Raw genomic sequence first — 23651 nt, forward strand, 5'->3', positions numbered from 1 at the left:
TTTTGCCTACTTTACCCAGTTATCCACATATTACAAATATTTTAAAAGTCACAATTTCTCTTTTACAAATCAAAGTCATCATAAAAGCGATGTGATAATTAACCAGTAAATTTATTTACTTTTCTATAGCATGTCAGAAACGTATTAAAAATAACCTATTGGGCCAGTTGCACTGGCCCACGTGGCTCACGTCTGTAATCCCAGCACTTTGGGAGGCTGAGGTGGGTGGATTGCTTGAGCTCGGGAGTTCAAGACCAGCCTCGGTAACATGGTGAAACCCCATCGCTATAAAAAATATAAAATTAGCCAGGCATGATGGCCCACTCCCATAGTCCCAGCTACTCGGGAGGCTGAGGTGGGAGGATCACTGGAGCCCAGGAGACGCAGGTTGCAGTGAGCCGTGATTGTGCCACTGCACTCCAGCCTGGGTGACAGTGAGACTCTGTTTCTAAATAATAAGTATCTATTGGTGTCTTTATCATTCTGAATAATTTAGAATTTGTTATTTGTTTAGTTTCATTGAAGAGTAACAGATATACCTATTTGGTCTTATATTTTTCTTTACTTTTGCTTCTGCAAGTACAGAAGTTAATGAAGAAACTGAGCATGTGGAAGAGCAGGGGGAAGAAAAGCAGGGAGAAGAGGTCAAGGCAGGTCTGTCTGTCTGACTGTGTATCTAAAATAAATAAGTGATTGTTTTCAAATATGACTTTTCAATTTTACATAAGACTTTAGGCTCCAAATTTATAAATGCACAATGAAGAATAGATTGTTTTTCACAACTAACTTTAAGATAAATTACCTCATTTTGTTAATGAATGGGTATTACTTAAGCTATCTAGGCAATTTGTCAGAATATTTAATTTACCCAACTGGCTAAATATTTTCCCTGATGTTTAAATCAAACTAGAATTATAGGTAGTGCCCCGACCAAGACATACACCTACCCTTTACCCAGCTTTACATTCAGTTCATTTGTTTATTCAAAAATATTTAATGAGTACCTACTAGAAAACTATATTTTATCATGTGTTATGGTGAGTAAAGTTTTGTTGAAGCTTTAGCCCCTTCTCCTATGGATTTTGAATCTAGTAGAAGCAAATTATAAAGAAATATAGAACGGAATATAAATTCCATTAAAACATTTGTAGACCATGATCATTTTTTCCATTATATTTTTTTCCTAAAATAAAGCAATTACAGGCTTCTCTTCTTCATCCCAGTTCAATATTACTCTAACATTTATTGTCAATCATAATTTCTCCCCATCTTTCTAAATGAAATGCATACCTTTTATTTTTGTTGTTTTTAAAGTCCCTATTATGTTTATATATCATAATGTTTAATGTTCTTGAAAGGATTTTAAAACTTAAAAGATCCCAGCCTGGCCAACATGGCAAAACCCCATCTCTACTAAAAATAAAAAAATTAGCTGGGCGTGGTGGTGCATGCCTGTAGTCCCAGCTACTTGGGAGACTGAAGCAGGAGAGTCACTTGAACCTGGGAGGCAGAGGTTGCAGTGAGCCAAGATCACATCACTACACTCCAGCCTGGGCAGCAGAGCGAGACTCTGTCTCAAAAAAGTTAAAACATTATATAATCAGTAAATCAGTATATTTTTATATACTTCTTTTATCAAATTTTCACTATTTTTATTTGAAACTCAGAATTGAATACTAATCTTACCAATTATCAAGTTTAATTGTAACTTTCTTTGAATAATACAGAATACCTTTAATTTTGTCAAGTGTTTAACTGACCACTTTTTATTTATGAATAATAGAGTGTACTTTTTGTGCCTTTTTTTCCTCTGGTTTTCATGGTGTGAAAGCAATGCCATTACGTATATTGTACATAAGATATATTTTCATGGAAGCATTCTCTCAGTGGAGTTTTTAGTTTTACAACTGAAAACATCTCTTAAGCTACTAGAATTGCTCATTATCAGTAACTTTTTAATGTCATAAAGGTGACAAATATCATCAGTCATCTGATAATGGAAACAGGCAAGTTTAATTGCATATTTCTAGACATGTAGAATTGCTTTGGTTCTGAATATCTACTATCTAACTTTTAGAATGTCACCCTTCTTCCATTTTCCTGCAATAATTTAGGAATTGCATTTTTATGGAATACTATAAGAATGAATTTCATTTTAGCTTAGCTGTTAAGTTAATGTTTTCCCATTAGCTCATTCCTCTGTATCTCATATAGTCCATACAAACACTGCAGCCTTTCACACTGTTAATTGTCTTCCACATTAAAGTCATTTTTTAAGGTAGCATTAGTTTGGGGACTTCAGCAATAGTTAATATCACTTTTATTTATTTTAAATTCATTAAGATAAAGAAGCCCATGTGCTAAACCAGTTTGTTGCTGCTGTTTTATTGTCAAAAGTAATTAGTAAGTTGCATCAGTTTTTAAATTAACATAAAAGCATAACCATATATTATAAAAATGATTTTTCATTTATTTGGTTTTTATTACTTTTCCTGTGAGATAGGAAGTATATACTTTTCTCTTGTGTTCATTAATATAGAGTGTCATGTTTAGTGCATGGATTTGTTTCCCTATTGTGTGATTTCATCTTTTTTGATGTGCTTGGTTTTTATTTTGGTTATTAATGATCTTAATCATTAATCACTATTGTCTATTTTCAATATTATAAAGACAATGAGGGAGAAACATCAACACCACCTACTAATGGGAAAAAAGGCAAGTCTTAAAATGAAGTTTATGGTATCTTTCTAGATATTAGACATTCCATATTGACATTTGTAATGTATTTGAATATGCTTTTTAAAATAAGCACAAGTATTAGTCTCAATTTAAGTTATCCAGTATTTAAAATGTCTATTCTTTTTTATTTCTGAATATGAAATTAGTCTTCAAAATACTTACCTTTAATGATTCTGATACAATTCTATTTTATTGAATGTAATGGCATTAAAATTGGAAGATTTACTTTGTTGATCATGTTAAGGGAAAGGATTCTGAGGAAGATACTAGTGGTCATGTTATACATTTACAAAATCACAGCATGGATATTTTTCAATCCAGAAATTGTTTTAAAATTGAATTATTTTTAAAACATTTTAAAGTAGAAGTTTAAAGTAGAAAATGAGACAAATTTAATCGTAAGTTAAACAATAATATAAAAAGATTTATAACATTTGTGGATTTTTCATAGTTCTATACACATGAATTAATATTGCCTGGAAAGTAAAAAGATGATTGATTTTAATACTTAGATTTGATTTTCCTATAATTATTGCTGACATAATTCTGTAATCTACCACAACGAAATTCTGTCAAAATGGTAGGACTGTGTGTGTTTTGCAGTAATTGATAATCAAATATGTCTACATATATTGATTTAGAATATTAGCATTTTAAAATGATTTTATCAAAAAAGTAACATCCCGTTCTATATCATAAAATTTGGCCCATTACTGGACCAAATTAAGAAATAAGTAGTTTTATGCTTCATTAATTTCATTGAAATGGTTTTTAGTCTTGAATGTATTCTTCCCTGTCTTCTTCTTTTATAAAGAATGTCTACAGTGTTATTTGTAAAACCTAATTAACACTAAAATACAGTTTTTCTTACTGCGAAGTATTAATTATTCTTTAATGCACATTCTAGAATATGATTTAAAAGATAATGTAACAAAATAAAGTTAAATCATGTAAATATGAATAGTATTCATAAGACAATAAACATTTAAATGACTTCTCAACATCTCAACATGTTTTTACATATTTGTCATTTTTATCTATTTCACGAGCTCCATGATTTTTGATTAGTAATTATGAAAGGAAATGTTGATATGTACTTAAATATATGTCGGCAATCTGAAATAATAAATATATCTTCCTAAATGTTCAACAAGTTTTGAGAACATTTAATGCCATTTTGTATTTAGGTGCATTTAAATGTGTCAAGATCGTATCTTTTCACATGAACTCACTAGGCTAAATATTTTAACTAACTGAGGAAGTATTATCATAAGGTTTTTTTGTCTTCTTGACTTCTAGTTGGCCCTGAATACTTTCACATCTTTTACCTTCAGACTGTTATGCTTTCTTCTTATTTCCTATGATCTTGCATGTGCAATCACCATGACAGATTCTTCCTGCCCCCCGCACAGACAAAACCAGTTCATTAAGACAGTGGTACTGCAGGCAGAATAACGAGTTAGAGTCACTCAAACCAGTCTCCCTGAAGGCTAAGAGATTAAGGTTTTTCAAAGATAGTTTGGTGGGCATGGAGTAGGGAATGGGGAATGTTGATTGGTTGGGGATGAAATTGTAAGGCTGTGGAAAATGTTTCTTATGTGCTGAGTTAATCTCTGGGTGGGAGCCACAGGATGTGGATTCAGTCATCAGTCGCAGGGCTGGATGGAATCAGTCAATCCTCCAAAATGCAAAAGTCTGAAAAATATCTCAAAAGACCGTATTAGGTTTACAATAGTGATGTTATCTACAGAAGTAACTGGAGAAGTTAAAATCTTGTGACATCTGGAACAATGGCTGGTTATTATTTAAGCCTACATTTTAGCAGAAGTCAGGCCCGTCTCATAATCCTAGCCTTATGGCCTTTGATTGGTTTTACAAAGGCAGTTTTGTTTTGGGGAAGGGCTGTTTTTATCCTTGCTTTAAAGTTAAACTATAAATTAAATTCCTCCCACACACAGGAATGATTAAAGACAGCTTGGAGGTTAGAAGCAAGATGGAGTCAACTGTGTCAGATTTCTCTCTTTTTTTGTTTTTTTTAAGACAGGGTCTTGCTCTCTCGCCCAGGCTGGAGTGCAGTGGCGCACAGTCTCAGCTCACTGCAACCTCCACCTCCCGGCTCAAGGGATTCTCCTGCCTCAGCCTTCTGAGTAGCTGGGATTACAGGCACCTGCCACCACACCCAGCTAAGTTTTGTATTTCTAGTAAAGACGGGTTTCACCACCTTGGCCAGGCTGGTCTCAAACTCCTGACCTCAGGTGATCCTCCCGCCTCGTCTCGGCCTCCCAAAGTGCTGGGATTACAGGTGTGAGCCACCACTCCAAGCCTCAGATTTCTCTTAATGTCTTGATTTTGCACAGGCAGTTTCACATGTAAAGTTTTCTAGTGACAATGATTATTGGAACCTCAGTTATAAATTTGTTTTTATACACACACTTATAAATTTGTTTTTATCATTTATATGAAATCCTCTCCACTGCAAAATATTGCTATTGCTATATAAATCAATCCAACATATGATATAGTTGAACCTAGAAATTAATGAATAAATTTGTAAGATGAGAACTCTGTACATATTTCACATATGCTAACTTGGTTTTACTTGGCTTAATATTTTGATTATTTACCTGTAATTAAGATTTGGTTATTCAATTTGTCCTTTTGCTATCTTCTGAGAGAATGGCTTTTTATTTACAGTTTATTTTATGTATCACAATAAAGTTCATGAGTAAGTTTAAGGGAGGACATTGTTTTTTTAATTGGTTAAAGCATTTCGTGGATATGTTAAAGTATATTGTTGTAGCAGGTGCAGTCAGAAGGATAGTTGAGGCTAGAGGGGTGACTCATATATGAACTTACAGATCATATTTAGGATTTTGGTTTTTATCACATAAAATGGGAAAGTTTGGATTAAAGTGACACAATACCACTTTTTTTTTTTTAAGTAAGATGATGTCAATTACTACATTGAGAATACCCTGAAGAATTAAGATTGCAAACAGGGAACATTGTTAGAAGGTTTTGCACTAACCCAGGAAAGAGATGATAGTGGCTTAGACCAGCATGATAGCAGTATAAGTAGCTGGATTCTGAATAGATATTGAAGATATAGCCAACAAAATTTCCTAACAAGGTAAAAGAGAAAGAAAGATTCAATAATGACATCCAGGTTTTTAGTCTGAATAGAAAAATAATGGAGTTTCTGTTAACTAATACAGGGAAATACTTGAGAATAATAGGTTGAGTGGGAATATCAGGTGCTCAGTTTTGGATATGTTAAGTTAGAGATGCTGTTAGACATCCAAGTGAAGATGCCAAATTAAATATGGTCTACATTTCATATTAGAGGTGTGGACTGTAGCTATAAATCTGGGACTCATCCTTATAAAGAGGTATTTACCACCATAAGACTGGTTATCAAGAGGACAAGTGGACACATGTAGGTAGATAACGAAGAGGTCCAAGAAGTGTAAACTGGACCACTTTGATATTTTGAAGTTGAGAAGATGAAGCAACCAGAGATGAAGAAAGTGGGAGAAGAGGGACAAGTTAAGAAATTACTTGAAGGAGAGAATTTATCAAGAATATGAAATGATCATCGGACTTAGCAAGTAGGAAGTCACTATGTTGACCTTTATTAAGAGCAGTTTCGGTGGAGTGATAAGGGCTAAAGGACTGATTAGAGGGGATTCAAGGAAAGAGAGGAATGGAGACAGCAAGTGCAGACACCTTTGAAAGGCTGTAAAGGGAAGAAAAGAAAAATATCTAGAGCCATGAGGAGAGGTCAAAGAAACAGAATACATGAAGGATATGTGGGAAACTTCTTGTTCACTTGGCTTCTTCTGATCCAGCTCTGCCACTTGGCTGTGTAATGCCATGTGGCCTCGAACCTTGTGCTTGTAGTTTACCAAGATATCTATCAGTGTTCTGTGACTTAGCTCCTTGATTTAGAATCAAAGACTTTTAGATTTGGAAGGGACATTATAAATCTTTTGTTAAAACTGTTTTCCCTTATAGATAAAGGAGGAGAATTCTGGAGGATAACTACCTTTCTTCAATCCACATAGCAGCAGATCTGTAGTCTAGACTGTTAATCTCATGTGTTGATATACCATGCCTCTTCATAGCATTCTATGACACTGTTGTAGATTGTGTTCTCTTTGCATGGACTTCAACCGGTTTCGTTGTTGTTGTTGTTGTTGTTGTTGTTGTTGTTGTTGTTGTTGTTTTTAGACATTAGCTAAAGATGTAGTTCAACCAATGTGTGCTATTTTAAATGTGTTGTATTAGGTAGCCATTGAGGATGCAAAGATGAACAAGATATATTTCTTGCCTTTGGGGAGCTCCCAAGGGAAAAAATAATATAATGATAAGAAATAAAACATAGCTGGTAAAATTACTCTATAATGTGTAACTTATATAAAGTGTCTTAAGATTGTGGTACATATTCAGGGTCAATTTTATAAGGAGAAGGTAAGTTTTGAGAGGTTCTGGGTAGGTTTTCAGTCCTAAATATCTCTCCTATTACCTGTCATAGTATTTCATATTCCGCTATTACCTAATAGCTTATTTTCATAATACAAAGCTTTTAGCCTTTCTGGAACACTGAAATATAAATATTCCTGAGGGCACTATCCCAAGCTATTGTCACATACAAATCTTCATAGAAAGCAAGTGGGTGGAGAAAATCAAGTGTAGGAAAAAGGATGCTGAAAGATGTGGTAGAGTGCTAGTTGTCTTGGAAGGGTTATAATGGCAAAATCTGTTCATTCTAAATTTTATTATTTGCCGTGTAGATATGCTATAAATCTACTTTTTAAAATAACTTGGTATATTAAAATTGCTTAGAACAAATAGTTGTCACATAATAGGCCAGGTGCAGTGGCTCACAGCTGTAATCCCAAAGCTTTAGGAGACTTGCTTGAGGAAAGGAGTTTGAGACCAGCCTGGACAACCTAATAAGACCCTGCCTCTACCAAAAACAAAAAAATTTAAAAATTACCCAGGCATAGTGTTGCACACCTCTAGTCCCAGTTACTTGGGAGCTTGAGGCAGGAAGATCGCTGAGCCCAGGAGTTTGAGGCTCCAGTGAGCTGTGACTGCACCACCACACTCCAGCCTGGGTGACAGAGGGTGACTCTGTCTGTAAAGCAAATATACAAACAAATAAGTTTGAAGTTGGGAAGATGAAGTGAAACAATACTTGTTGCATAATAATTACTATATAAATGTTAGTTATTACTGTAATTTCTTAGTAATGTCTTGCTATAATTTTGTATTTGCGGCACAAAATCTGAAAATTTTTGTTTTATATTTAAAGCCAAATTAAGTCTGATTATGATCACCCTGAAGCAGTTGTTAAACGTATACACACACACACACACACACACACACACACACACACACACACACACAGTAATGTACCACATAATGCTGTTTTGGTCAATAACAGACTCCATATACAACAATAGTCTCATAATATTATCATACTGTGTTTTTCCTGTACCTTTTCTATATTTAGATATGTTTAAATACATATATACTTATTGTGTTGTAATTGCCTGCAGTATTTAGTATGGTAACAAGCTGCACAGGTTTGTAGCCTAGGAGCAATAAGCTATATCAAATAGCCTAGGTATATAATAGGCTACCCCATCTAGGTTTGTGTGAGTACACTCTGTAATCTTTGCACAATGACGAAATCACCTAACAATGCATTTCTCAGAACATATCCCTGTCGTTGAGCAATGTATGACTGTATATAGTTTAGTAGATTTTTGGAAATTAGTAATCACAATGCTATTTTTAATCAAATGACTTGCATAAGAAACAATACCAGGGTGGAAATAAATAGAATTGGATTGCAGTATAAGTTATTTCATAATGTGCTAATACATTTCTACATATTTCAATGCATGTGTAAAAATCAATATGCAAATTTTAGGATACTTTTCTCTAGGCCAGAGAACTGTTTAATCCATTAGGATTTAACAAAAAGTAAGAATTTTTGGAGATGTGGCTGATAAAGTCTAAAGTCTCAAATAGTTTTGTTTCCAATTTATTGTTTATGTTTTATTATTGTTTGTTAATTTTGTTTGGTTTTGGAAAGTTAACATCTACAACCTTCCTAATTGGCTGTTAGTGATTAATTCTTTGCCAGGATTATATAGACTAAAGCCTACCGTATCACCTATTAAAAAGTCAGATCCCTGAAAATACACAATGAGATGGAAAAAAAATTTTGTTTCTTTAATGTGTACAATTTCTACATTGTTTCAAATACAGATAACCTTATAAATAAGAAAGAAAGAAATGGAAAGAGGGAGGAGAGGGGGGAAAATAAAAACAAACAAACATATTTAAAAAGTTTACAAAGGAACCAAAAGTGATAGTTATTTTGACAGTCTTTGTAATTAATGATTGCTTCTGCAGGCATTCTAGGTATTGGATACCATTTAGGGTGACAGGATACAACAGTGATGAAGGAGCTTGGCTTTGTTTTGTTGCCTCTTTCTATTCTCATGAATGCTACTAGGGCAGGGAGAATGTTAGCACCCATATCTTAATTTCCAAATTTGATTAATATCTAGCTAGGAATGGATTTTATGGTGGAATTTGTGGATATTTCCTAAGTATATCATTCCCTCCCAACTTAGATAAATGACTATGTGTCCAAAATTAATATGAGAGAGATTCAGGGATACTTTAAAATACCAAGGGATTTATCATATGTTTTTGAGCAGGATGGACATTCAGTCACATCTGTATTAAGAAAAGTAACTTGGTGACAGCAAGCAAGATGGACTTGAAAGAGGAGAAACTGAGGGCATAGGACCATTTAGGGCAATTCAGTCATCCGGTATTTGATGGCCTGAACTAAAGCAGAGGTTGGAATAAAGAGGAAGGAATGCACTTAAGATTTCCTCTCCCCATTCATAATCCATAAGCTTAAGTGTACCTGTTGTTTAAGTGAAATACTTGTAAATGAATATTTGTAATTTCTTTTCCTAACCTTTCCTTTCATTCTGGGAGCCTTTCCCCTTTAATTTACTTTTGTTTCCCTTTTCTCATCTTATTTCTTCTATGCTTCCAAAGTCCCAACTGACTAAACAAATTTAGAAAAGAACTCCCTTTCACCTCATACCTTCCTGCGAACTTAGTCATTCTTCAAGGCCATATCATTGTTGACTTCCTAAATGCAATCCTTAAATCATCTTCTCTTTGTTGTTGAAAGTAACAATCTTAGGAAGGTGATATGATACAAGAGAAAGAGTGTAGTTCTTGAAACTTTGCCTCAGGGCCTGCTTTACAATGTACTAACTGTGTGACTCTAGACCCTTGCCCCAAGTTAGTTCATCTGAGAGAAGGAAATTGTAACATATTTCTCTCATTCCCAGTATGCGACTATGAAAATCAAGTGATGTAATGGGTATGAAATTGTAAACTAAGATAATTTTTCAGTGCTTATCCTTATCTGTCAGTTCTATTTTCTCACCTGTATAAACCACCTAATAGAAGGTCCCATCTGTGTTTTGTAGGGTCAAATGTGATGCCATCTGTGAAAGCATATTGGAACATATACTATTATACAAATCTTACTAATAAATGAATTTATGCTATTTTATTTTATTTAGAGAAAGGGTCTCACTGTCACTCAGGCTGGAGTGGAATGGTGTGATAATAGCTCACTGCAGCCTTGACCTCCTGGGCTCAACTGATTCTCACACCTCAGCCTTCCAAGTAGCTGAACTACAGGCACATGCCACTATGCCTGGCTAATTTTTAAAAGTTTTTTTAGAGATAGAATCTCTAAAAAAAAAAAAAGATCTAAAGAAAGAGAACCTATGTTTTCCAGGCTGGTCTCAAACTGTATGCTCTTTAAATTATAGTGTTCAGATAGAATTGGCTACATGTTGTGATGAAGACTAGCTAGAATATAATTACTTTGCAGACGTATGGGTTTCTTAAATATTACTTACTAAAAAGTCACCTCATAGTTAAGTCTCCATGAATATAATCACTCTTCAAATTACCTAATATTTATTAAATCAAGCTTTAATCTACAGGTTAAAGATGGGATACATATAATGATCATTTAAGAATTTCAAATCTTAAAGCTTGTTCTTCTGTATTTTATTGAATTTTAAAAACAAATTAACTTTTAATTACATGCCATTTTAATTAATTCTGTTCTTTGTATGACTTTAATTATGTTTTAAAAATAGATGCTTGAGTTTCAGTATAAAGCTTAATAGTAGCCACATTTGGAACTTCTGGAAAATCTTGTAAACTCTCAGTGCCTCAATTTCACCATCTCTGTTATAGGTACTCTTCTATAAAATCCCATTTGACAAATCAACTTAAGATCATAAGATGTAAGAGTAACTAATTTTAGAGGTGGAAATAACCTTATAAATTTTCAAGACCAGCTTTATCACATCAAATATAACAAATCTAGATGTCAGAGAGGTTATCAAGATGTTACTGGAAGGGAGCCCTGATCCAGACTCCAAGAGAGGATTCTCGTATCTCAAACAAGAAAGAATTCAAGGCAAGTCCACAAAGTGAAAGCAAGTCTATTAAGAAAGTAAAGGAATAGAGAATGGTTACTACATAGGCAGAGCAGCCTGCTGCTGGTTGCCTATTTTTATGGTTATTTTTGATTATATGCTAAACAAGAGGTGGATTATTCATGAATTTTCCAAGAAAGGGGTGGACAATTCCCAGAACTGAGGGATTCTCCCCTTTTTAGACCATATAGGGTAACTTCCTGACATTGCCATGCCATTTGTAAACTGAAATGGCACTGGAGTAAGTGCCTTTTAGCATGCTAATGCATTCTAACTAGCATATGAGCCGTGAGGACAAAGAAGTCACTCTCGTTGCCATCTTGGTTTTGGTGGGATTTGGCTGGCTTCTTTGCTGCATGCTGTTTTATTAGCAAGGTCTTCATGATCTCCTGTCTCATCCTGTGACTTAGAATGCCTAACATCCTGGGAATGTAGCCCAGCAAATTTCAGCCTTATTTTACCCAGCCCCTATTCAACATGCAGTTGCTCTGGTTCAAATTCTTCTGACAAAACTTGCCTAAAGTTATAGGCCTAGTTAATGGCAGAGATATTCCGACCAGCCAGCTTTCCTGGCTCAATATGGTGACATATATATTACCTTTTCTATCAATCATTGATAGCTTTGATCTAGTTCCTTCATTGTCTTAAGCTGATATTCATAAATTTATGGTTATTGGAACTTTTCTGTTACCAGCATATATTACTTTTCAACAAATATTTGCTAATTTCAAAGGTTTATTTTTTCCTCCACATTTCAGAAAATGCTGTCTGCCAATTTACAGATAGGCTGACTATTTTTAAAACAGCCTATTTCTTCTTCTGTGTACTCAATCTTGCTTCAGAAGATAGAATGTCATCTATTTTTTGGAACATCACAAATTTATGAAATGGCAAAAGGTGAAATAGCTTTTAAAAATGATAACCATGTAGCATTTGATTTTGGGAACAACTCTGTAACACTTGTAAAATCTTTCTTAATTATTCGTAGATAACAAAAAGTGTAGGTAATTCAGAATCAACAAATACTTTAATATTAATGAGATTATTTTTCCCAACATGGGGGAAATACTCTGTTGTTTTTTGCATTACCGCAGATTAATGCTCATCAGGGAGCAGTAGTGTATCCAAAATCACCTATATTTGATGTTACAGTATAGCATATTTTTCCATTTTTGGCAGTGGTTTCTTCTTTCCAGTTATGTTTTACTTAGCTTGATATTATAAAATATGTTAGTATTCCACTATTTATGGCTAAAGGTAGATAGGATACCAGAGCATTGTGTATGGCATGGTGAAACTCTATAGGGATTAAAATACACATAGAGCCTGGCAAGGTGGCTCATGCCGTAATCCCAGCTACTCGGGAAGCTGAAGCGGGAGGATAACTTGAGACCAGGAGTTCAAGACCAGCCTGAGTAACATAGCAAGATCGTGTGGCTAAAATATTTCCTAAATAAAAATAAAATATACATAATTAATAACTGATTGACTTATAGTATGGCTTTAGAAACATATAAATAAAAAGAAAGGCAAGTTATAAGATATATGATTATTTGTGAATGCTACTATTAGAATAAGATTAAATGGTGGCCAGTGAATCTTTTGTTCCATGGCCTATAATGCCCTACATGACCTGTGCTCCCCCACTTCCCATCTCCATTACTACTTTAACCTCATCTATTACTTTTTTCTTTGTTTGTTATGCCCCAGCCAAAGTGACCTCCATGCTTTTCTGGGACATATCAGACATGCTTCTAACTCAGGACATTTGCACATGCTGCTCCTCTGCCTGGAATACCTTCTCTTTAAATAACCATATGGCTAACTCCCTTACTATCTTAAGTTCTATACTCAAAAGTTGCCTTCTTAGAGAAGACTTCCCTTCCTGCCTTATCAAAAATTCCATTACCTCTGGATATTTTATTTCCTTCTTACCTACTTTGTTTGTCTTTTTAGCATTTATCAATATTTAGGTCATAGTATATTTTACTTATCTTGTTTATAATCACTCTCTCCCATTAAAATATAAACTTTATGAATGTATGGGGTTTTGCCTGTTTTGTTTGTTGTTATATCCCTGTACCCAGACATGCCTGGATTATAGTAGGTGCTGAGCATATATTTATTAAATGAATGATTGTTAACCACATGAGAAATAATTGTAGATAATCTTAGATGAGCCAAGTAACTCATATTCAATGATACCAAGCTGTTACTACTAAATATCTTTGTCTTCCCTTATCAAGATTTTTATCAAAATAATATCTCATAGCATATAAATGTTTGTCATTTATGAAGATACTAAATATGGTAATAAAATAGCCGTTTTATCTCATGTATTGAAATGTATTTATGAATTTTCTCTTGATGTTTCAAAATTTCTACATTGTAATTCTATATAAACATTTCATTTCATCACAATAAAACAATGTTTAGTAAAATGCTTATTTCTAAAATAAGCTAGTATGTATTATGTAATATAAACTAAGAAAAGACCTTGTCAAACCATTTTAATTATTAGTTTATTCATACCTTGACTGCATTCATTTTATTGAAAATAAAGTTTGGGATATACTAGAAGTAAATTTTGTGCTTTGGAATTTGAAATCTATTAAGCAAAATTTTAATGTCACATTTCTATATTTAAAATGTTAACTGCATATTACATAGTTTATGTGAGAATTTAGGAAAAATATCCCCCAAAATCCCATAGATCCCTGAAGTATATTTAGATTCTTGTTATGCATATTATCTAATGTTTCTGATAAGCCCTGATTATTATTTTTGATTTATACTAGAAGTTACATGGGAAGACCAGCAGAAAAAGGTGAATGGTACAATAAGTGATGACAAACCATTGCCGAAAAAGAAACACCAGTCTGAGACAGGTTTGTCAGGGTTTGGAAACCATATGAAAGCATGAGACTACAAGCATTGCATTTCATGCTTTTTAAAATGCGTGTGTGCTTGTTGTACCTCATTTTTCTCATTTTGGTGTGGACTTGATAGTGTGTAGATTCCATTTAGATTAGTGTGGTAAATACTTTATTTCAAGATTTGTTTAGAAAACTAATTACACATATTTTGGGAAAAAATATAGTTATTTTATTATTATGAAGATTAGTCCTTTAGGGAAAAAATGACTAATTTAAATACAGATGGTCATCCACTTTACATATTTGATTATGTTGACTAAAATTGAAGTACTTTAATGCAGAGGTACTTGCTTCCCTAAAAAGTACAATAAAAGCTCAATATACTATCTAAAGTTTGTCTTTGTAGGATATTTCCATTATTTAATTGCAAATGCTATTGAGATATTTATACCATATATCGGTAATTATTTATTTACAATCTCTGGAGATAAAAAATATCACCAACCACAAGGAAGAGGGTTAGCATAGTATGTGAATTCAATAAGGAGTCTCTTCAAACTGTTAATTCTACCAGTGAATTGAAACAAAGTGTTTTTGTTTTCCTCTCCCTTTCTTATTTTTTTGTGGAGAGATGTAATTAACCCATTTATGCTGGAGGTTACACATTTTTTTTGTGTGAAAATCAGACCTTGGCAATGACCTTAAGCAGTAGGATATAAATAACTCCCACAAGCTTAGCATTCCAATTATGGAACACTAGGCATAAATGGATTAAGTAGGAGACAAAACTTGAACCAAGAATAAAATGAAAAAAGACAAAGTGCAGAGATAATTGATTAACTAAAAAACCAGTACTACTTTTAATTAGTAATTGGATGAGAATACATTGAAATTTTCATTGAAAATTTAAAACTTCAAGGGGAGTTTTACTAATGAGATTATAATTAAAAATAGTTGTGTCTGTAGTAATAATGTTAAAGTATTTTTATGTGCCGACTCATTATTTCATGTTACAGCTCTAAGTCCCATATTTTAAAAGATGTCAATGTAAAAATTAAACTAGTCTTTAACAAGTATTTGTTGCCATCCTGCTGTATTCCAAACATTATACTTGGCACTGACCTATTAGTGTAGACAAGACAGATACAGCAGTTACCCTCACACAGCATATTATGTCTGCGAAAATACATAATTTAAAAATAATTATAATAATGATTAAGCTATTACAATTGTAGTAAGTGCTATTAAGGAGAATAGGATGCTTTGAGAAAATGTATCATGTAACATAAATCTGAAGAGCAAAGAAAGATGGCGTAGTGCTAATATTAATCTGTGAATTATTTTTTAGTAAAACAGTACCTACTGAAAATGTAATAAAATAAACTGGAATTCACATTGGGAATTTAAATTTTTTCGTAAAGTTGTAAGAAAATATATTTTTTTTCAAATCTTCAGTTAATATCAGTTTATTGGGAAAATAGTGATTAGCTTAATATATTTAAGGATATTTTTAAGTAAACAAGATAAATATAAAATTAATGTTTTATGTTATGATTTATATATCAAAAATTATTACTGTAAACCTCTCCCCTTGCTACATTGTGTGATACAGGTTATCCTTGATCATAAGCTATTATTTATTTGTTGTCCACTTTGTCATCATGTCCAATACACGAATATGTTTGTGGCCATATGTATCTATGTAAATAAGTTACATTGTATATTAAAACACAAAACAATGCAATGTTTAAAAAATATTTTGACATCTCAGAAACACAACATTTTAAAGATCTATTTTAAATATTTTACTTAGTTGAATTTAACTATAGTGCCTTAATGTCATAGTTGAAAATGATTATAGTTTTTTTTTGTTTTGGCGATTTTTTTTTTTCCTGTATACTAGGAAAATTGGTCCTGGAAATTGAAACCCTAAATGTCATGAGTAAGTATGCAATATTCTAAGGCAGTAAAAACAATGTTAAATTTTAGTGCTTCACAAATATTCTTATCTGTTTGTTTCTAAAAGGAAATTGGGATATTTAAAGAATATTTTTAAGTATCAAAACTTTGGAGTGATAAAATGGGAGGAAAGTAGTAGGATGCAGGTATAGCAGATTATATTTCAACAACATGTTTGTATATGCCTATGCTTTACAGAAGACATGTTTGGAGTTATTTCTCTTATGTTTAAGTGCATTTATGATATTAATAATCTATTGAATGTAAAGTGCTTAATGTATAATTTTTATGTGCTGAAATCTAAGAAACCCACTTCAATAAATTGTCAAAGATTCCTCGTCAAAGGGTTAATGTGGCAAACTTGTGGCATCAGAAAAACTGTATGGGAATGAGCCCAAACTTGAGATGGAAAGTTGGCTGTGCATCAATAGCATATATTGTTTTCCTTTTCAATTGGTGTTTTATGAAAATCTATGCCAGAACAATTTATAATACCTGGGAATTTGCCATTTCTGGGATGTTTACTAGCAATACAAATAACACTTGGAATTTTTATTTTAAATGTGAGACTATAGAACCAAGGAGCTAAATGGTATGACATGGACTAGAAAACGAGTTAACAAGTATTTGGATGAATTTTGAGTACTATGACTAGTAATTGCTTTTTTTAAAGAATGATCTTGGTATTTCTGAACTGGGATGTCTTGAGAGGATTATCAGCAAAACAAGTGATTTACTTGCAGTATCTTTTTTTTTTTTGAAACAGAGTTTCACTCTTGTTGCCCAGTCTGGAGTGCAATGGTGCGATCTCGGCTCACTGTAGCCTCCACCTCCTGGTTCAAGCAATTCTCCTGCCTCAGCCTACCAAGTAGCTGGGATTACAGGCACCCGCCACCGCGCCTGGATAATTTTTGTATTTTTAGTAGAGACGGGGTTTCACCATGTTGGCCAGGATGGTCTCAAACTCCTGAACTCAGGTGATCCACCCACCTCAGCCTCCCAAAGTGCTGGAATTACAGGCATGAGGTACGGCGCCCAGCCCTACTTGCAGTATTTTTACCTTAATTGACATCAATATAGATAAAGATCACTGGGAAATGTAATATTTATCATATTAATAATTTTTAACTTGTGAGTTTATCTTTCCTTATAGTAATTAGAAATGTTTATGAGAAAAGAGCACATTTACATATAAAATATTTTAAGCTGATATTTTAATTACCACACAAAAAAGTAGTGGGAAAGCTCCCTTAAATTAGAAGTTCTTCAGGCTTAATGAATGTTTTGGAAGTGTTACAATTTTGCATATTCTCCAAAATTAGTCTTAGAAACTAATCTTGGACTTACATAGTTCAGAATTTATTTACTTGGACATATAACTTTAAAATGATTATGAGCTTTGATTTGTTATTTTCTGAGTGTAAGTTATGCTACATCTAGGAAAATCTTGAATTGACACAGCTATTGTTATTGCAACTGAAACCATAACGTGCTCTTATCTTGTATCTTATATGGAAAATAACTGTTTTTTTTTTTTTTTTTGTAAAAGTGAAGGCAACTAAACCCTTTGCTGATATACTGTATGATTTAACAGTATTTTTGAAAATTGAAAATATTCAGAGTAACAAATTGTGTTTTACAACTTACTATAATATTTTAATGTGTACATAAGCTCCCAGATTTGGCATTATTTGCTTTAATTAATATATTAACCTTTAATTTTTTTCTAACATGTACATTTCCATATTGTGTTCTTTATGGAATATATAAGTATAGTGTAGGTAGGGTTTTTTTTTTTACTTAATTTTACCTTTGGAATTATGTTTTATAAAATGTATCTTTAGGAAAAGTAAATATTCAATTAAGCATTTTGTTAGTGAATTTTATACTGTAAAATTTTTTTTGAGTATTTTGATACTTTGTACTTTTGTTTCTTTTTATTCTTGAATGTTTAAGATTTTTTGAAAGTAGAAAAAATTTATTTTAGTCTAAAGCAGTATTCCACATCAGTCTTCTTATTAAATGTTAGTTTAAGCCATCCAGTCTGGAAAAAGGAATCAGGGTTCTGTTCTTGGTCATTATCAGCAGCTTGATAATTTCTGAATTGTTGTAAAATAAACATATTTTATTCTTAATTGAAAAAATTTATGTAAGACAAACAAATGTTTTATATGACAAATCAGGTGATAGAATTCGGAATTAACTACTACTAGTATCTTAAGAAGTACATTCTTTCATTGTAACCATGAAGTGAAATTTCATGATTTATGAAGTTAGTTGCTCATTTAAAATTAGTTCAGTTTTCTCTGCACATACAGATAAGTTTGTAATGCCAAGCCTATTTTTCAGTAACCATCCTTCTTATGATAAACAGCATGCTATAGTTTCGAAATAAAATTTATTTTATTTTATTTATTTATTTATTTGAGATGGGGTCTCGCTCTGTCGCCCAGGCTGGAGTGCGATGGTGCATTCTCGGCTCACTGCAAGCTCCGCCTCCTGGGTTCACCCCATTCTCCTGCCTCAGCCTCCCATGTAGCTGGGACTACAGGTGCCGGCCACCATGCCTGGCTAATTTTTTTGTATTTTTAGTAGAGACAGGATTTCACCATGTTAGCCAGGATGGTCTCTGTCTCCTGACCTCGTGATCCGCCTGCCTCGGCCTCCCAAAGTGCTGAGATTACAGGCATGAGCCACAGCGCCCGGTCTGGAAATAAATTATTTTAAACTCCCTCAGTACATACTCTCTTTTTTTCTGCATTTAAAAATGTATTATATGTTGGATTTCAAAGATAAAGTCAGAGAAAAACAGCACAGCCCAAAATAGGAAGGCATTTAAAAAATAACCTTTTTAGGCTGGGCACAAGAGCTCATACCTGTAATCCCAGCACTTTAGGAGGCCGAGGTGGGCGGATCATGAGGTCAGGAGTTCGAGACCAGACTGACCAACATGGTGAAACCCTGTCTCTACTAAAAATACAAAAGTTAGCTGGGTGTGGTGGCGTGCACCTGTAATCCCAGCTACTCAGGAGGCTGAGGCAGGAGAATCGCTTGAACCCAGGAGGCAGAGCTTGCAGTGAGCCAAGATCGTCCCACTTCAGTCCAGCCTGGGCAACACAGTGAGACTCCTTCTAAAAAAAAAAAAGTAAATAAAAAATAACCTTTTTATGTAAGTATAGTGAATTTTTAAAAATAGCAAAGTATTTGAAAATACTGCACCTAATTTAATAGATGGCCATTTAATAGGTTGAAATTATTGTAAATGTTCAGTAATTTTATGGTTATAGACAAAATTATTGGAAATAATCAGTTTAGAAATGATTAGTTCACATCATTTGGATTGAGAAATTTTTCAAAAAGGTTTTGTCACTGTGGAGATGTTCTAGTTTGTCATCTGTAAACTTGGTAAGCATTTAGTTTTTATAGGAGACTTCTATTCTGATCTTTGTATCACTGAGGTCCTCCTACTAGGTTCTTACTTAGGCTTATTTTTTGAAAGGTATCTCTCCTTCCCCCAGAGGAAACATTCTAAGACTCTGTGACCTTTAATGAGCCCTCACACTATGATTAGCTTCTAATTATGTTCAAATTCTAATATACACTTAGAATCTTCATGCTTCTGTTTCATTGTGTCAGGAACGTTTTTAACATAATGCTTGTTTCTATGAGACATAGACACATATTGTTCAACTACAATTAAATCTGGTAACAGTACCAAGTGTATGCCTGTTGTAAATGGTGGTAAGTGAGAACATTAGCCAATCAGCAGAATTTCAGATAGATATCAAACACCCTTGGTGAAAACTGCGTTTGTGGATAAAGAGGCCCCAAGTGTTTGTCTTTTTTAAGTTGATTACAGATGATCATTTCTGTTTGAACTTGAGACATGTGTTCAGTTGAAACATAACAATAGTTAAAACATTTTACATTGGCAAGGAAAGAATTCTTAGTTTGCACAAAATTTTACATAAAAGCTCACATCATATTCTCATGAGCTTACTATATTACCAAATATGCTTGATGAAAGTGATTTTATACATGCATTAATATCTATATATGTAGATATGTAGATATACAGTCATGCATAACATAATGACAGTTCAGTCAAGGATGGATGCATATATGACAGTGGTTCCATAAGATTATAATACTGTATTTTTACTGTATGTTTTCTATGTTTGGATATACAAAATACAATTGTGTCACAGTTGCCTATAGTATTGAATAGAATAACATGCTGTACAGGTTTGTAGCCTAGGCGCAACAGGACTATATCATAGCCTGGGTGTGTAGTAGGCTATACCATGTAGGTTTGTGTAATTACACTCTATAATACACAATAATGAAATCACACCCATCTTGCTTTTTATATTAAATAGTTTGCAACTTGATGGTATCTTAAATTTCAAAATATTTGTTGTAATATAGTTTACCGTAAGTGATGAAATGGTGCTTATGAGTTTATTCATTATATTTTATGTATCTTTTATTTCATTGTAATTTGTGAAAATATTTTCTTTTGTATGATGGAATGAACAAAAAATACCGCACTTGTTTTTGTTTTTACAAAGAAATTCTTTATATTTTCTGTCTGAAACAAAGATCCAGCCATAATTTTGATAGTACCTGGACACCTAAAAGAGGGAATACTTTTACTATCCTTAATCAGTCTTAACTGGTTATTGATTAGATGAAAAGTTGGGTTTGTTTGTTATAGAAGAGTCTGGTAACTGGTTATTGGATAAATGAAAAAGAAAGAGTTCTCATTAGAACCCTTCATTAACTGCACTAAAAAGTAGAATATTTGACTGTGGCATGGTAATGAGAAATATGGGAGAAGTAGAGGGGATACTCTTAGCTTCTTCCAAGTTTCACTGAAGTCTGCTATTCATTATAATACTATATGCAAAATAAATACTTACAGCATATTATCATTTGCCTAAGACATGGCTGCTTACGTAAGGGAGTTGACTATAAGTTTCTCTTTTAAAATGAGGCTGTTTAAATGCAATAGTACATAATAAAACTATAACCACAGGAAATCCAAAAAACCAAAAATGTTTTAAATATATCTGATACAACTATAGTTATATATTGAGATTTTATGCATTACATGAATTTTTATTTGCTAAAGTTATATTTTTATGTAGGCTTAGTTATGGACTAATTATTAATGGATCATATTCAGATAAACTATGGCAAATGACTTAACTGATACTTTTAGTAGTGAAATCATTTTCAAAATATTTCATTTTCATCACCTTATTAATCATATAAATTTTGTACTTCCTGAAAAAAAAAATTTTATTATTGATTCTAAGATAAGTTTTGCCATATTCCTTATAAGAATGAAAGCATTGGTGAATTACTCGACAGTTGTAGAATGTGCCACTTTGAAAACAACTGTTTCCAATTAAATACTATATAATAAAATATCCAGTTCAGGCGTCACCATGAGAGAATTATTTTTTCTTCTTTGTTTGATTTTGTATTTTACATGTTTTTACTGGGTCATATAGTACCTAGTCCAAAGAAAATTGACCTGGTAATCAGGAGACCTGTGTTCTATTTCTGGCTCTGCAACTGAACTTGTTTTGTATCATTGGGTAAGTCACTGGAACTATGTGTGCCTCTGTTATTCACTAAAATTAATTCATGAGTGAATTGAGAATAATTTTTCATGTTTGGATCCACATAATATGAAAACCATTGCATTGATGACACATAAAGTAATTCAAAATATAGGAAAATACTAGATGAAGAAAAAAGCTTCATTTATTTACGTAGTTTTTATACTTTCTGCAAACAATAAGATCTTTTCTTAGAGATGGAATATATGGAAGCCATTATTTCATCCACTTCATACCAATTTCATTTTTACTTGTGAGGGAACTATTTTAATAGTATGGAAAATGTGTATCTAGGGAAATTTTGTGTATAAAAACACAATGCAACATACGAAAGTCGGCATTTGCCTAGGGTATTAATAAACTGTGATTATCCTACCTTATTCTTCTTTGAGAAGCAGGTGGATTGATGATGGAAACAAAAATATAGCATGTGTCATTTTAATGTGTATTAGTATATTTCTGGAGAATCTGAAGATTTTTTTTCTAGGGGTTAATCCTGTTAGCAGTATGATTTGTAATTTAATTGTGATGAGATTTAATGTCTTATTTTCAACAGGTGAAAAAATGTGTTCATATAATAATAAAAATGATACTAAATTTCAAAATGTCATTTCTTTTCCAGTTTTCTATAATTCATGCTAAGATTTCTGGTTTTTTTCTAAGAAAAATTGTTTTGGTCATCTTAGCACTAATGGACTTAGTCTGATGGAATGTTTTCATTTTATCACTATTCATATAAAGAGACAAATTTGTCATAGGAAATCATTCTCTAAAGAGCTATAATTTTAATATGTTGATATTGCAAGTATATTTTGATGCAATATGCTTTGCTATATAAGTCACTCAAAAATAATGATGCAACTCTTGCAGAACTTAAATGTGGTGTTTGATTTTAGAATTTGTAGTATCTGATTCAAAGCTAAGTGTTTAAATTAAAATAGGAGATTTGGGTTTTGTGGCATATTGTTCATCTGTGTCAGTCATACTAGTTCTCTAATATCTTTGGAAGAAATTTTTTCTTAGAATGCTGAGTTTAACAGACATTTTTCTGTTTCCAAGTCACTGTATAAAATGTTATTTTAACTTCTTCACTAGCACTAGGGAAAAAAGTTTTTCCAAAACATATCATGTCATATCTGTTATAGTTGATGGATTTGGATGGATACATTTTAGCGTAAATTTTAATAATCTATAAAGTGGCATTTGTTAGAATCTGTTGAATGAATAGGCATTAAAAGGGAATATGATCAAAGAAAATTTGTCTACATTGAAGTTTAGTTTGGATTTTTAATGCTGAAACGAAGCCATGTATTTCAGCTACTCTTCTAGTAAAGACTTGTACTATAATTATTACTTCATAAAATTTTTATGATATTTTGCTGTATTGAAATAATTCAATTAAATATTGGCCTGATGACCATTCTTTGTTTTTGTGTGCACACTGGTTTACTGGGGAAACATAAAAGGAATAGAAATCTGTTGAAACTATTTTTATTGCTCTTTTTGGTGATGACTCAATTAAATCTTTTCTTCAGATAATTAAAAGTTTGAAAGCATTGTAACAGACTTTAAATTGACTCAGTAATGTCTTGAACAATGTGGTCATGCAACTAACACTGTTTTTACTAATGGTATCTTTCTTCAGCATTGGTGTTCAGGATTTGCTGTACGTAAATAATTGTAAACTTCTGGATCTTCTTTATTTCTACACTAACTTTATTTTTCTGAATCCGCTAACCTATAGTAGCAAAATCAACTTGCCATCAGTTCTTATGTATTTTTTGTGGAATGCATTTGATTATATCTTCCCTAAAACTGTACACAGGATTCTTTCTCAAAATGATTTGAGGCCCTTTCCATCAGTGTCACTTTTTACCTTT

General features: G+C 32.7%; 1 protein-coding gene across 49 annotated transcripts in view; it reads left to right on the forward strand.

Moving 5' to 3' along the window:
• The window catches only part of RIMS2 (regulating synaptic membrane exocytosis 2), a 729498-nt gene that overhangs the window by 494110 nt on the left and 211737 nt on the right, over positions 1 to 23651 (forward strand). The window lies entirely within an intron of this gene.

This window comes from Pan troglodytes, chromosome 7 (assembly GCF_028858775.2).
Source record: "Pan troglodytes isolate AG18354 chromosome 7, NHGRI_mPanTro3-v2.0_pri, whole genome shotgun sequence".
Lineage (NCBI taxonomy): Eukaryota > Metazoa > Chordata > Mammalia > Primates > Hominidae > Pan > Pan troglodytes.